The following is a 15375-nucleotide window of genomic DNA, read 5'->3' on the forward strand; positions in this document are numbered from 1 at the left end:
GAGCAGGGGTTTCCCAGGCTCAGAGGGCAGTGTGCATGCTGGTCCTGGAGCCAACCAGAGCTCAAGTTCACAAGGTGGCCGAGGTGGAGGGTCTGCAGGCAGGTGCCCTTTGGGTTTGCAGGAGCAGCTGAAGGCTCAGCCATGTCTTCACGGTAAAGCAGGACCCACGTTGTGGGACGGCCACAGGCTCTTGTCAAGAGTCCAGGCCAGGGTCGGCCCCCTACTGGGGTTAGCTAGACTCACAGTGCTGCAGGGAGCCCTCCGGTGACGAAAAGTGAGAGAAAGGAAAAACGAGAGGAGGACAAGATGTTAAAAGGAAGTAGAGGGAAGACAAGGAGGGACCCGTTAGGAAAGACTCTGTACTCGGTGCCTAGCAGGGAGCACCGAGGCCTGGGCTCCCTGCCCCGGGCTTTCACCCCGGGAGAAAGTTATGACCCTTAACCAGAGCCCATGGCCCAACCGTGGTTTCCTGGGTACTAAGTTCTGGATCCTTTCTAGAACATTCTGCTGCAGCTGTGGCTCTCACTGTGTCCATGATGCTCCCTACATCTCACACATGAGGTGAAAAGGGACAGGGGGCTACAGAAGCTTGTTAGAAATCCATAAAAATCAAATGATGATGAGTAGATTTAGTTATTCCAGGACATAAGATGACATTCTTCACTCTCTGGGGATTGTAGACCCTTTGGAGACTCTGCAGAAAGCTGTGAACCCTCTCCTCTGGAAAAAAATATACACAAGTCCTAACATACAACACAGTGCAGGCCATTTCAAGATTCGTGGACCTTTTGTGAGTCTTCCATGGACCCTCTATGGCCGCGTTTCCTGGAGCCATCCTGGCCCTGGCCTCAGGCTTCAGATTTCTTGGATCTGCATCAGGATGGTCCTGGTATCTTGTAGCCCAGGCAGGGCCTGAGCCCAATCTCAAAGCTGCAGATCCACCAGGACAGGGCCCTTACCACAGTCGCCTAATGCCCACCAGGACCCGATCAACACCTGGTGCTCAACTCGTTTTGATGAATCAACCCATGATCTTATTCTCTGCTCAATCGCCAGTTTCAGAAAGATTCCCAAAGGGCCTCACAAAAGTTATTGAGAAAAGACCCCATACATTGTGCAGGAAGAAGTTAGCCAGTAAACAAAAAGGCTTCCAAGGACACCTCTGTGTCGCCTCTGGCAAGGGATGGCTTGATTTTTACACTGTGACATGGTTTTCCTGACCCTGTGCTTCCCAGAAGGCAGCTAGAGATGCTCAGTGAGGCTGGCACGTTGGTCTTCAGGGGCCTCATGGGCACCGTGACTGATTCTGATGCCCAGCCAGCTGGGACGTAGGTCCCCACGGTCTTCTGTAGCATTCAGAGTGACAATAGTTCTGTCCCCCGTGGCCAGTCACCAATGGTGCTTAACAAGGAAGTGTAGCTCTGTAGTCCACATCTCTGCCTTCTCCACGAATCCTTTTCTGGCCCCAAAAGATATGTCCACATCCTGATCCCCAGAACGTGTGAATAGAATCTTATCTGTAAAAAGGGTCTTTGCAGACGTGATGAAGGATCCCAAGATGAGAACACCCTGAATTATTCAGCTAAGCTCTAAACCCAATGACAAGCATCCTTGTACGAGACAGAAGACACAGACACAGAGGAGAAGCCACATGAAGACGGAGCCACAGACTGGCGCGACGCAGCCACAGCTCAGGAACGCCAGGAGCCACCAGGAGCTGGAAGAAGCAAGAAAGCATTCTCCCTTAGAACCTTCTGCGAGAGTGCGGCCCTGCTGAAACCTTGATTTTGGATTTCTGGCCTCCAAATTTCCGAATTTAATTTATTTCCAAATTTTTTTATTCTCCAAATTTATTCTGGAGAATAAATGTCTATTGTTTAAACCACCAAGTTTGTGGTAATTTGTTATAGCCAGCTCAGCAAACTGACCCCTCCCTCTAGGCATTCTCTGGCAGTCCAGCCTGTAGGACTAATGGGCAGAGTGATGGTGGGAGGTGGGTGGAGTCGATGGCGGGGTGGGGGTGGCCGGTGTTAATTAAGTGTTTACAGTGCGTGGTGCTGATGGTGAGAAGTTCAGAACTCACTCTCATCTCCTTAGGAGGTGGCGGAGGATCCAGGTCCTAAGCACTGCTCAGCTTAGCGGTAATCAGGTTAAAACCAGCACGAAAGAGAACTTTAGTAGAAATTTTCTCTTCTGTAATCTCTGTGTACTTAAAAACTTCAATGAGGAAGAAATATTCATCCATCTGTCCATCTAAAAAATGTTGATGAAGCACCTAATACATGCCAGGACGACACCCCCTTTGTACTCCAGCATTCCAAGTTTCATTTCTCTCTGGGTTTCCTGAGGGGACATTTTGGGCACAGGAGGCTCCCCTCTGTGACTGACCACACACACTCTGCTACCTGCTGTGTTCTCAGCAGCACTGGGCTGGCGCTGGGGGAGGCAGAAGGCGTGTTGCATGTGGTCTCTGATGTTGATGAATTCCCATTCCGAGTAGAATCTTGTGGGGTTAAGTGACCCAAGCACCCAGCATGGAGCCCTGCAAGGTGGAGTCTGCACCTGTCCTGTTCCCTGAGGACCCTCAGTGCCTCGCATGGGGTCTCGCATTCGGGAGGTGTTTAAAGAAAGTTGGAAGGGTGAACAAATGAGTGAATGAACAAGTGAGTGAAGGGAGGAAGTGGGCAGAGTTCACTCGGCTTCAGGTGGTCAGGGAAGGCTTCTCAGGCTAGGTGGGTCTTGAATGTGGCCTGGAAGGATCGGGATGAGGGAAGAGAGAAGAGAGGGGCGGGAGGGAAAATGGTGTCAGCAGAGGTGGAAGGGGGCGCGTGCCTCCTGGGCTTGGTGCCGCATGAGTGTGAAGGTGAAAACCATAGGCAATGCTTAGTGGCTGGGTCTGATGGACTCTCCTAAAAGCCAACTCAAGCAAAAGCTTACCCCCCCCATGCAGGATGGGTCTTTAGAAAGAGAAGAGAAGAGAAGTGGGCCTATTCTGTACCCATGAAATCTTCAAGCAGAACACGGGAGTCCACAGGGACCTGAGTTCCAGCTCTCAGAATGCCGAGAAGCAAGGTGTCGCTCTGCAGAATTTGTCCTGGAGGCCCGCAGCTGGAATCTTCAGCAGTGTTGTGATACCAGACTCACCGTTTGCCCGGCTCAGTGCGTTTATTTCTCACAAGCCCCAGAAAGTCTGGATGTTGTCTGCGTTTTACAGCTGGGGAGGTGGAGGTCTGAAAAGGCCCCGTCGCCTGCTCCAGGTTGCACAGATTGAACCCGGCACTGTGGGCCTCTGGTCCCAGATCTTCATTGATAAACTCCACTCTCTCTTAATAAATGCTCGTGAAATGAGTCGAGTGAGAGACACCGCTGGGAACGTTGTGGCTCCCATCCCGCGCACACTCTCTGTCCCCCTAAAACAGCGGCTGAGGATCCTGATTATAAGTCAGGCCTCAAGCCGTGTGTGGTCACGACCCCACAGACCCCCAGAGTCAAAGGATGAAGAGCTATGGAGCAAGGAATTCCTTCTGAGATGCTTCTAAATTAAGCCATCTGCGGTCTGTCTCCGCCTGGAGCTAAGAAACTGTAACGGCTTTGGCAGGAGACAGCTTTGCTGAATGGAGCCGAGTTGCTCTAAGGTCAATGCAGGTAAATAAGAGGCGAGCGTCCTGGCCTGCCAGCAGCCCTGGAAGCAGGGTGGGCGGGGGTTGGCAAAGGTGCTGGTCCATTTGAATGGGGAACATCTAAATAGCATGGGCCACATAAGGACCAGGCACCTCCAGCGCACAGTACACCCTGAGGAAGACAGGCCGGGGTGCTTGCCCACATGAACTCTGCACGACAGCCACAGGAGGTGGCTGCTAAACACATTATACATGTAATTGTTTAATGGCAATTTAATAAGACTGTGGCCTGGGGAATTCTAACTCCATCTGGGGGCAGGAAGTTCTTTCTAGAGAGGAGGAGGAAGCTAGCCAGGGGAAGAGGAAAGCAAAAATGTCCTAGATGGTAAGGACCAGCCAAAGCCCTGAGGTGGAAAGAATTTGGGCAAATTAGAGGAAATGAAAGCAAATCAGTGTGGCTGGGGGACAAAGAGATGAGGCAGGGGAGGTGAGCAGCCAACAGATCTTAAAAGAGATTTGTAGTCAACACTGCTCCCAGCAATGGTAATCCTCTCCCCGGATAATATCCTTTGCCTCTCTGCAACCAGATTGGAATAAAAGATTACCAGAAGCCTTGCGGTGGAAGAGGTCTGGGAGATCATTGAGTCCAACTCTCCCATACTACAGATGGAAGATTCGAGGCCCAAGGTAGGAAGCCATTCTCCCATGCTCTCCAAGAGTCTGGGGCAGAGCTGAGACCAGCAGCCAGATCATAGACTTTTCCTGAGGTCCACTCCCTGCCCACTTGTGGCCCCACTTTGCCCCATGCGGTCTGGATTCCTGGATTCCTCTTCCCAATTCATGTGAAAGCCTCTGAGCTTTTCTGATCCACTTGCAATGAACCAACCTTTCATCTGATTGATACCTTTAATTGTACCTTTGACGTTTCATTAATTTGGCTCTTGACCTAATGATTTCCTTCTTTGAGGTTACTCTGTGGTTCTTTCTCCAGCATCTAGAGTTGTCTGCTTAGCTAATTACCTTTTAATCTTTCTTTTTTCTAATATTAACATTTATATAACATAGCATCAGCAACTATGTTTCCATCTAAATTTTCTTTTCTCTCATCTCACACGTTTTGAGTATATATTTTTGTTCAGTTCTCTTTTCCTCTAATTTCTATCGAATTTCTGCTTCGATTTCTTCTTTGGTCCTTAAGTTATTTATAAACATGCTTTTAAATTTCCAGGCAATTTTATTACTTCCGTTTGTGACTGGTTTCTAATTTAATTTCTTTGGTGCCGCAGTAATCTGCACGAATCGGAGCCTTTGGTGTTTGTGGAGTTGTGCTTTTTGTGCTTCCTTGAAAATCTGGTCTACTTTCAAGAGAAAATCCCTATGTGGAATGCACTGGCACCGTTATAGCAAAGATTCCCACGTGGTCTGAGTTGGGGGGTAAGTTGTCCGTTCACTGCTGTCTTCATTATTTCACTCAATGAATACTTACTGAGTTTCCACTATGTGCCAGACTCTGTGCCAGGCACCAGGATACAGGGAGAATTTAGAAAGCCTCTGCTATCATGGAGCCAGGACATTAGTCATAAAAATATAATCATGCAGCTAAGTATTCAGTTGTAGTTGTGCCAAGTATTAAAAGAAACACCACATTCTCAAAGAGCTTATAATACAGAGAATCAAGCTCACACGTGGAGGCCAGAGAATGCTTCCTGAGGAAGGAACATACACGCAGAGACTCAAAGAATAAGGCAGAGACGCGGAGATAGAGGCGGTGTAGGGGTCCCATGGCAATCGAGAAACGGGCTGAAGAAACGAACAGGCAGCTCACTGAGGGGAACTCTGAAGGCCAACGAACACAGGGAAAGATGCCCAACCTAGTGTATGTAATCAGGGATAAAGGAAGAAAATACCATTTCATGCCCATCAGATTGATAATAATAAGTCTGATATCAGAAATGGGAACTTGCATACACTACTAGTAGGGTGCTAATTGGTACAACCACTTTGATTTGGCATCAGCTAGAAAGGCTGGACATGTGCACACCCTCTGAACCAGCGAGTCCATGCTTAGATATACACCCCGTGCTTAGACATCGAGAAACTTTCCAAATGTCCGCTTAAGAGGTGTGTGCAAGAATCCTCCTTATAACATGATAATAAGTCCTGGAAACAACTGCATGTCCATCAGTGGGGGCTGGATAAACCAAAGGTGGTAATTTCATCCTGGAATATTCCACAGGGGCACTGTCCAACGTGGTAGCCACTGGCCGCATGTGGCTCTGTAAATGTCAAGTAACTAAAATGAAAAGTTCAGTCCCTTCATCACACGATTCACTTTCTAAGCGCTCAGTAGCGCCATGTGGCCAGTGGCTACTCTTGGACAGGGCAGACGTAGCACATTTCCGTCATCAGAGAAAGTTCTGTTGGACTGGGTGAATCTGAATCCACACATACAAATCTCAGAAATAACGTTGCATGAAAAAAAGTGTAATTTACAGAATGGAACGTAAGTATGATGCCGTTTATACAAAAAATTTAAAACCTACAAAACGATTCCCTGTGTTGTTCAAGCATATGTCTGAATCTAGTTAAGTAGAAAGACCTTGAAGGAAAGAACATGCCAGAAGTCATTGCCACTGGGAGGGAGAGGATAGAGAAAAGGGAGGAAAGGAGAGAGGGTTTCAGTCTCAGTTTTTTCTATAAGGGATTATTGCCTTTTCCTCTTTTTAAGATAAAAATACAGGGGAGGATTTTCTTTTTTTTCCCCCAAAGCCCCCCAGTACATTGTTGCATATTTTAGTTGTGGGTCCTTCTAGTTGTGGCATGTGGGACGCCACCTCAGCATGGCCTCATAAGTGGTGCCATGTCTGTGCCCAGGATCCGAACCGGTGAAACCCTGGGCCGCCGAAGCAGAGCGCACCAACTTAACCACTTGGCCACGGGCCGGCCCCCAGAGGAGGATTTTCAAACTGTGCTTTGGAGAATTGACTTAGGGGCCAGGGATGGGGCTGTGCAGGGGCTCCTCCCTCCACACCCACAATTTACAAAGAGTTACTCTGTTTGACGAGATTTCTTTGTTGGAGATTTCTGTATGATTCCATTTGCGTCAAGAGTTGTGCTGCCAAACGCAGCTTCACATCCAGTGGTTTGTGACTGGCGTGTGCTGGCTTTCCCCGGGGCTCCTCCCGGGTAGGCATCTCTGGCTGCACGGGGCTTAGAGTCATCTCAGTGCCTGAGAAAACATCCAAGACCCGGAGGAGAGATGTCGGTTGTTTTCTTTTGCCCGGTGGCACTGGCCTTTGGGTGGGTGGAACAGCTTTGGTCCACATGCTAAAGAGTGAGCAGCATTTTGCCTTCTCTTTCCTCTCTCCTTGCTGTCGTGCTCCTCCAGCATGAGGACTCTGCTTCAGGTGGGACATTGAGGCAGCCCCCCTCGGGGCTCTTTACAGCAGTGGGGCAACGGGTTTCCCTTTGCGCCTTCTGCCTGGTGTCAGGCCTTGCTGTCATTTGTAAAACCATACTCAGACACGCCTGCAGTGGAGAGGTGTGTGTCTGTGTAGGAAGAACCAGCCGCCGCTGTACCAGTTCACAGGCAGAGCAGCTTTCCCTTGTGCCTGTTGGAGTCCAGGCCCCTGACACATCCTGCTGGAAGGGGCAGCTGGGCCAGCTGACTCTCCTGTCCCCTCTCATTAGCCACACGATGGTCCCGCAACTGGACTCCAAGCCTTCCAGTGCCAAGTCTGGGGGCCGAGCAGGCAAAAGATAGGATTTGAGAAAAAATAGCCAGATTGAAAAAAAAAAAAAATCTGCCAAAGAGCTAAAAAAAATGACAGCTATAGAGATTTTAGTTTAGTTTTTTTTTTTTTTTTAAAGTGACAACTGCTTAGGTGACTGGGAGAAAGATTTTTGTTTTAAAAGATTGAGGAGCTGTCTCCTCTAATGAGAGGTACTTGAAAATTATGGATCAGTCCCAGGTCAGTAATTTCTGTCAAGTTCGGGGCAGCTGGAGGTCAGAGGCCCCGGAAGAGCACAGATCCGTGCGAGACATCATTGGCGAACAGGCTGGGTCCTCAGCCCTGATGTAGCAGGTTTGTAGTTTAAGTAATTAACGAGAGTGACAATCTCTCCCGAGACATCTGGTCCCCTAAATTGTTATTCTGCTACTGGCTCTAATTTCTCTGTGGTCCAAAAATAGATGGAGCAAGGACACAGGCCTGACCCTCCCTGCTGATACACGCTGCGTTTTCAAAGAACATCCAAATTCAGGCTCAGAAAACAAACCTCCTGCCTCCCCACAAGGTCTAACATAGGACCGCAGAGAACCGTGTCAGATGAGGAGGGGAGAGCTGTCGCCCTCTGAGGACAACGGTGGGGGACCATCTTCACTTGCCAAGAGAGGAGACTGAAGCTCAGGATGGTTAAGACACTGGCTCGAGGAGACCCAGCTCGAAGCCAAAGCTAGAACTAGGATCCGGGTCGGTGCTCCCCTGACTGTCGGGCTCTTGAGCCTTACTGGGGCCGAAGAAAAGGCAGTCATGAGTGCCTTTGAAGATGAGAATTGATTTGCTATTTCTAGAAGTCGTACCAGCATCTCTAGATCATTCTCAAGGATCAGCTAAGGCTGGTCAGCAGCTGTTGAGATCAGATTGAACAATGAATCTCTTTGCTAGATGCTGGTAGATGAGTAATGGGGTAACACCAAGGTGGGGTGTTTGGCTGAACTTCCCAAAAACCTCCAGGTCGGTGCCCACCTCTGCTCCTCAGCTTCTAAGTTTGACAGGCTTCAGGTAAGTAAGAGTCATAGTGCATGGTCGGGGCGAGCTGGGGACACACCAGACCCTTCCTCGCCACCTGGGGCCATTTCATGGTGCTCAGTTATCATCCTGTTCCAGGCTCCAAAGACAGAATCTGGGTGATGAACACTCATTTGACTCAAATGGGCTATTTTTTTTTTTCAAGTGGCCTGACCTTTTTTAAAAAAACAGCTTTATTGAGATGTAATTTACATGTCATAAAACTCATCCATTTAAAGTGTGTAAATCAATGATTTTTAGTATATTCATAGGATTATGCAACCACCATCATAATCTAAGTTTAGAACATTTCCGTCACCCTGAAAAAGAAAGCTTGTACCCATTTGTAGCCATGCCCCGTTTCTCGCCCCCAGCCCTGGCCACCACTAACCGCTTTCTGTCTCTATGGATTTGCCTATTCTGGACATTTCATATAAATGGCATCGTACGAAACATGGTCTTTTGTGATTGCCTTCTTTCACCTAGCATAATGTTTTCAAGGTTCGTCCACGCTGTATCAGTTCTTAATTCCTTTTCATTGATGAATAATATTCTTTCATACGAACTACCACATTTTGTTTATCCCTTCATCAGATGAGGACATTTGGGTTGTTTCCACTTTGTGGCTATTATGAGTAATGCTGCTGTGAACACTCATGTACACGTTTTTGGATGTACGTTTTCATGTTTTTGGGTAGATACCAAAGAGTGGAATTGCTAGGTCAGATGTGGACTGTATGTTTACCCTTTTGGGGAACTGCCACAGTGTTGTCCAAAGTGGCTGCACCATTTTTTATTCTCACCAGCCGTATGTGAGGGCTCCAACTTCTCCACATCCTCGCAAACACTTGTTATTGTCTTATTTTATTATAGCCATCCTAGTTAGCGGGTGTCAGTGGCGTCTCATTGTGGTTTTGATTTGCATTCCCCTAGTGGCTAATGATCTCGAGCGTCCTTCATGTACTTATTGGCGATTTGTGTATCTTCCATGGAGAAATGTCTATTCCTATCCTTTGCCCATTTTAAAATTGGGTTATTTGTCTTTTCATTACTGAGTTATAAGAGCAATATTTATATTCATAGATACAAGTCCCTTATCAGATATATGATTTGCAAATATTCTCTCCTATTCTGGGGGCTGTCTTTTCACTTTCTTGATAGTACCATTTGAAGCACCAATTTCGATCAAGTCCAATTTGTCTATTTTCTGTTAGTGGGCTATATTTTATTTCCTTTTATATAGATATCATCTTAATGTAGCATAAAAAGACAAGGAATTTTAGGATACTTAGCAATTGTTTTAAATGGACCTCTAAGGCAGGGATGGTAAGGAGGCTTTATTTCATGTGTCAGCTCTAGCAGATGGATGGTGGCTGATGCCTGTGTTCTGTTATAAAATATTCTCAGGCTGAATCTAGGCTCATGAGAAAAGTGTGCAATGATCGATTAGCAAGGTCTGCCAGGGACATGGGAGGGAGAGGGTACCATGTTTTTGCTCTAAGAGATCAAAATAGAGTCTCCCATGGTAACAAGGAAGAATGAAGACTCAGAACCCCTGAGAGAAGACATCCACATGTGCACCTGCCCTTAACTCTCTCTCCCTCTCCAGGCAACCTTGGGTCACCCTCACCTGGGATGGCCAGCGGGTAGGTGAGAGCGAGGAGGAGAACACAGAGATTGAAAGAGATGAGATGGAGAGGCCAGCAGGAGGCTGACAAAGGAGCCAGCACGGACTCCCTGGAGTCTTGTTAATATGGAACAGCCCCAATTTGGCATGGGTGCGGGAACAAAATAAAAGCCAACAAATGTTCCCATAGGGGAGACTAATACGTGCCACTTAAAAAAATGGTTCTACTTTTAAAAAACATTAAATCCTTATATAGGATGGAAAACAGAGGAAGGAATCTTGCCGACAACGGCTTTAAATGGGGCCTGGAAGGAAAGCGTGAGCCCCTCCTGATGAAATCTCGAGTGTGGCCCGAAAACTCTCCTGAGCATCGACTCTGCTTCAGATCACCATTTTACCCAGCACATCCAGGCCACTGTCTGCAGGTTCTTGGAGCTGACCAGTCTCCGGGTGCACTGGGTTTTCTGCTGTGCCTCTACCAGAGCTCCATGGGGGAGGCCTGGAAGCCATGGAACCATCCATCATCTGGGCTTTGCCTCTTGACTTCTCTTTGAAACACCTCAGCCCCGGAAGAATGTCTCACTGGAAGCCATTGCGCAGGAGCCAAATGCCAAGCAAAGAGAGAAAGACCCGTTTCCGGTTCCCCGTCTCCACTTTGGAGCCCCCATCCGACACACACACACACACACACGTGCACGCACACCCCAGGATGCAAATGATAACCGTGGAGCCATCACTTGTGAAGCTTGACAGAAAATAATGAGAAACACTAAATCTTTTATAAGGTCAACACTCGCCTTAGCCGAGCAGCTGTCAAACAAGAAAAGAATTTAGCGCTGGAGCCACGAAACTTCCATCGGCTCATTAAGCCCAACAGGGCCCGGGCCTGGCGTGGCGGAGGAGACGCGGGGCCTTCCGTTTTGTGTCAGTAATTTGCGGCGAGGAGGCAAGAAGAAACAGCCAGCGCCAAAGGGGCCGAGGGGGTGGCTGGGGAATCGTTAGCGCGCCAGGAGCGGCCTCGGCTCCTAATTGGAAGCATTGGGCATTATCAACCGAGGATTTGCCTCAGTTCCCTGACAGCTAGTGGGCCCAAAATGATCGCCCACTTGTCAGTGTAAAAGACCATTAAAAACAAACCATTTTGATTTAATTGGAGGCGGTGCACTGTGGGGCCAGGTGAGGAGGCTCGTCAGCCCCGCTCACCCGGGCTGCCGCCTCGCTCCCCTGGTGCCGAGGGCCGGGGGCGGGGGCCATGTGTGTGTGTTTTCCAGACTTTTCGCCTTTCAAAAACTGTCTGAGAAGGGAGTGAATGGGAGACAGAACGAGACTTCACAGCAGCAGCCAGGGCTGTTTTCAATGGGGTTGTCAACAAATGCTGTGACAAGCAGAGCTGCCAGGAAGGGGGGTTCCCTTTTCTTTTCAGAGCCCAGATGACGGGAGTCTGCTTGGTGCTATTCTGGGAGGTGGCCGTGAGCCGTCCAGCTGCAAATGGGCAGTGGGATATTCTAGCGGAGTGCTTAGATGGCCAACACGGCTTAGAAAGATCCGGATATGGACGATCATGGTGGACTCTAATCGTCAATGGAGAACGGGACTTTTTCTTTTAAGCTCAAGTGAGAGCTAAGAAGGGAGTTAGTGAAGGAGATGTGTTGATAGACCCTGCCAGGAGTCTTTGTGAATGGGACAGCCCCCCAGCGACTTGGGCTGGTGTCTGAGCAGTGCTCCCCCAGTGGAGGCCATGGTGCTGATGACACCTGGTTGAGAATTCTACATCATGTCAGTAAGAAGAGGTCACTTGCTATAAATATTAATGTAAACTCCTGAGGGGTTCTCCCACCAGGGCGGGGGCCTCCGAGCACACGGAGCATCTATCTATGGGTAGCTTTTGAGTCAGAGTATAGACTCCCTGATGCAGGGACTGTATGCTTTGCATGTTGATGCTCAGTATCATGAGCACCGTGGGTACTTGATAAATATTAATTGGTGTTTGCCAGATCTCAGAGAGGTCTATATATTTGTATATTAATCTCACCCCCCGTCTCACAAGCAGCCATCTCATTTGCTGCCTACTGCTTCTTCGACAAGGCAACACATGCAGGAGCACACGGTGCTGGGGGGATGTCTTCGGGAGAGTGAGGGGGAGACACACCAGCTGATCCCTTCATAAACCTCCCCTGTTCATTTTGAGGAAGGATCAGGCTGGGAGGAGACACCAGATCCCTGGTGAGCATCAAATTCCAGAGCGCCAGATTTTGCTGCTGAATTTAGACAATGGGGATTCCTTAATTACTTTCTCTGGAAATTTACCTGACAGTGCTTTCTCAGGTAGCGCAAGGTGGTTATCCGGGCGCACGGTTCCTCGGTTGACAGAGTCTTTGATTTTGTGCTTGGTTGCAAATTAAGTCCTTTGCTGAGCCTTCCATGCAGTGCCCGTCAGCGCCTCATCGCTTATTCATATAGGCTGTTGAACAGCTCCTGCGTTACTGCCAGGGCAGCCGGGGACGCACTCAGATGTTCGGTGTCCACCGCCCATCCTGGGGGAGTGCACACAGTGAGGTCTGTGTAGTCTTTCTCCTTTTGTCTTATTGGAATAATGAGCAGGAAGAATTTTTTCTGGTATCCTTTCAGAAGGAACAGAACTTTTCTGGGGTTGATGAGGCTGACCCTGTCCAGTCACAAATGGGAATATTAAAGTGTCTTCAAAGAGGAGGATGTTGATACCTTATTCTGGACACTGTTCTGGGGAAATGTCAACAGACAGGAAACCTTCAAAGGTCTTGGGGTAACTTGACAGTTGAGGGCACTCCATAGACACTCAAGAAATCTTGGCTGGGTGGCTGAATAGATGAACAGATGGATGGATGGATGAATGAGTGGAATGGATGGATGGATGGATGGTTGGATGGACGGATGGATGGATGGGTGGACAGATGGACGGATGGATGGGCAGACAGAAGCATGGATATGGACAGATAGATGGATAGGTTAGGAGCCTGGGATAAGGCAACAAAGCCCTTAAAAATGCATCTGAGATTCAAACATCCTAAAGATCCTCTGTATCTGCTTTGCTCACCTAAACCTCTAAGTAGAAGAGGTGTTTTATTTTCTTCAGTGGGGTCATTGCCAAGCCCCTGGCCCAGAGAGTAAGCTCTCAGACATGGTGGCTGCTACTAATTAGGACTATTATTAGTAATATTCAAATCCAATGGCAATGTCTTCCTGAAATTGCCCCCAAGCAGGGAATATTCACATAGATTCTTATATTAAATGATTCAAGTGACACTGATGGACATGTTCAACCATAATTCATTCAAAAATATGTAGAAAGGCCATTCAAGTTGACAAATCTTCTATGACTGTGAACAAAGGTAGAGAATGGAACACTGAGTGGCAGAGGTCACAGTGTCTGGCTGTCCACTGTCACTGCCACACAGGGTCCCACTTTCTTTCTTTTTTTTTTAAATTGGCACTTGAGCTAACATCTGTTGCCAATCTTTTTCTTCTTCTTCTTCCCCCAAAGCCCCCCAGTACACAGTTGTATATTCTGGTTGCATATCCTTCTAGTTGTGCTATGTGGGGTGCCACCTCAGCATGGCTTATATGAGTGGTGCCATGTCCATGCCCAGGATCCGAACTGGCAAGACTCTGGGCTGCCGGAGGAGAGCGCATGAACTTAACCATTCAGCCACGGGGTCGGCACAGGGTCCCACCTTCTGACGAGAACTCTCTGCCCTGAGGAACAGCCAAGACTCTGGGCATCGAAGAAGAAACAGGGTCTGACCTCGGGTGTTTGCATTGCTGTCACTTAGAAGGGGAGCAGGTGGTTCCATGGGGCTCGAGAAGGGGAAACAAGCAGGTGGTGGAAGGCAGAAGGAGGCAGATTCCGGCTGAACTTGAGAAAGAAGTTGCTGAGGACTGAATTATGTCCCTTTAAAATCCACATGTGAAGCCCTACCCACAGTGTGATGGTATTTGCAGGCGGGGCCTTTGGATGTAATGACTGTAGATGAAGTCGGGAGGGTGGGACCCCTATGATGGGATTAGCGCCCTTATGAGAAGAGACACCAGAGAGCTTGCTTTCTCTCTCTCCACACAAGGACACAATGAGAAGATGGCCGTTTGCGAGCCAGGAAGAGCGTCCTCACCAGGACCTATCCCCGCTGGCACCTTAATCTCGGACTTCAAGCCTCCAACACTGAGAGAAACGTGTCTGTTGTTTAAGGCACCCCGAGTATGGTATTTTGTTACAGCTGTCTGAGCAGACGAAGACAGAAGTTCATAATCCTTAGGGCTGTTTAGCAGACAACAGGCTGTCTCCAACGGGCATTCAAGGTCCCAACATGCTCCATATCAAACATACAAAAGTGCACCCACCTGCCATAGTCAACATGCCCTTTAAACATAACTGCGTCAGCGGAGTTGACATTGACTCAGGGAGCTGGGGGAGCTGCTTGCTGAAAAGGCAGGTTTAGGGGCTTCCTCAGTCCCACTGGGTCAGGGTCCCGGGTGGCACCCTGGAATCTGCAGTTTAAACCTCTCCTCAGAGGACCCCAGCCAGGCTTGAGAGCCACCATGTAGAGGAGCAGGTGCCAAGGCCCCACCCACCTCAGAGAGTGTGGCTCCATGGCCTTCCCCTGGCCTGGCCTATGCCAAGCGCATCACAGCACAGCGGCACTGGGCCCCCTCTGTTACTACCCCCACTGTACAGATACAGACACAGAGGCCAGCAGGAGGCAGGCTGGGACCAGGAGCGTCTGTGTGGCTTCCGGCCCGCAGGCTCAGCCCTCCGCTATGCTCCGTCTCTGCCTCACGCCTTTCGATACAGCAAGCCTGAACCCCGATCAATGGCCTCTTCCCTCTTTAGCCTTGGGGCCAAACTGCAATTTAAAAGATGCTCAGGGGTTTTATCAAGGTCTAAAGGCTTTCAGGGCAGTGGGAAGTTTTGTTTATTGCAAGGGCTTAAATCAGCCAGAGCAGGGCTGGCCACGACCCTCTGGACACCTATAAAAACCTGAGTTCCTGACTGCCCTTCTCTTTCCTTCCCAGGTCCTGCATTTAGCCCCCACTGGCCCCTGACCCCAGCTGCAGGTCCTTAGTATTTATCGGCTTTTCCAGGGCCGGAGGGCTGGATGCAGCCTGCCAGAGGGTCCAAGCCCCCACTCTGCCACCTGTTAACTGTGACCCTGGGCACGTGACTTTAAGCGTCCAAGCTCTGGTTTCCTCGTCTCTGAGACAGTGTGACTTCTCACTACCACATAGGGTTATTGAGAATACTGTCATGCAATGAGATCGTCATCAAAGCACACAGCCCCGAACCAAAAAGGTGCTCCGGATGTGT

General features: G+C 48.9%; 1 protein-coding gene across 1 annotated transcript in view; it reads right to left on the reverse strand.

Moving 5' to 3' along the window:
- CFAP77 (cilia and flagella associated protein 77) overlaps window positions 1-15375 on the reverse strand; it is a 124613-nt gene that overhangs the window by 1809 nt on the left and 107429 nt on the right. The window lies entirely within an intron of this gene.

Source organism: Equus asinus, chromosome 10 (assembly GCF_041296235.1).
Source record: "Equus asinus isolate D_3611 breed Donkey chromosome 10, EquAss-T2T_v2, whole genome shotgun sequence".
Lineage (NCBI taxonomy): Eukaryota > Metazoa > Chordata > Mammalia > Perissodactyla > Equidae > Equus > Equus asinus.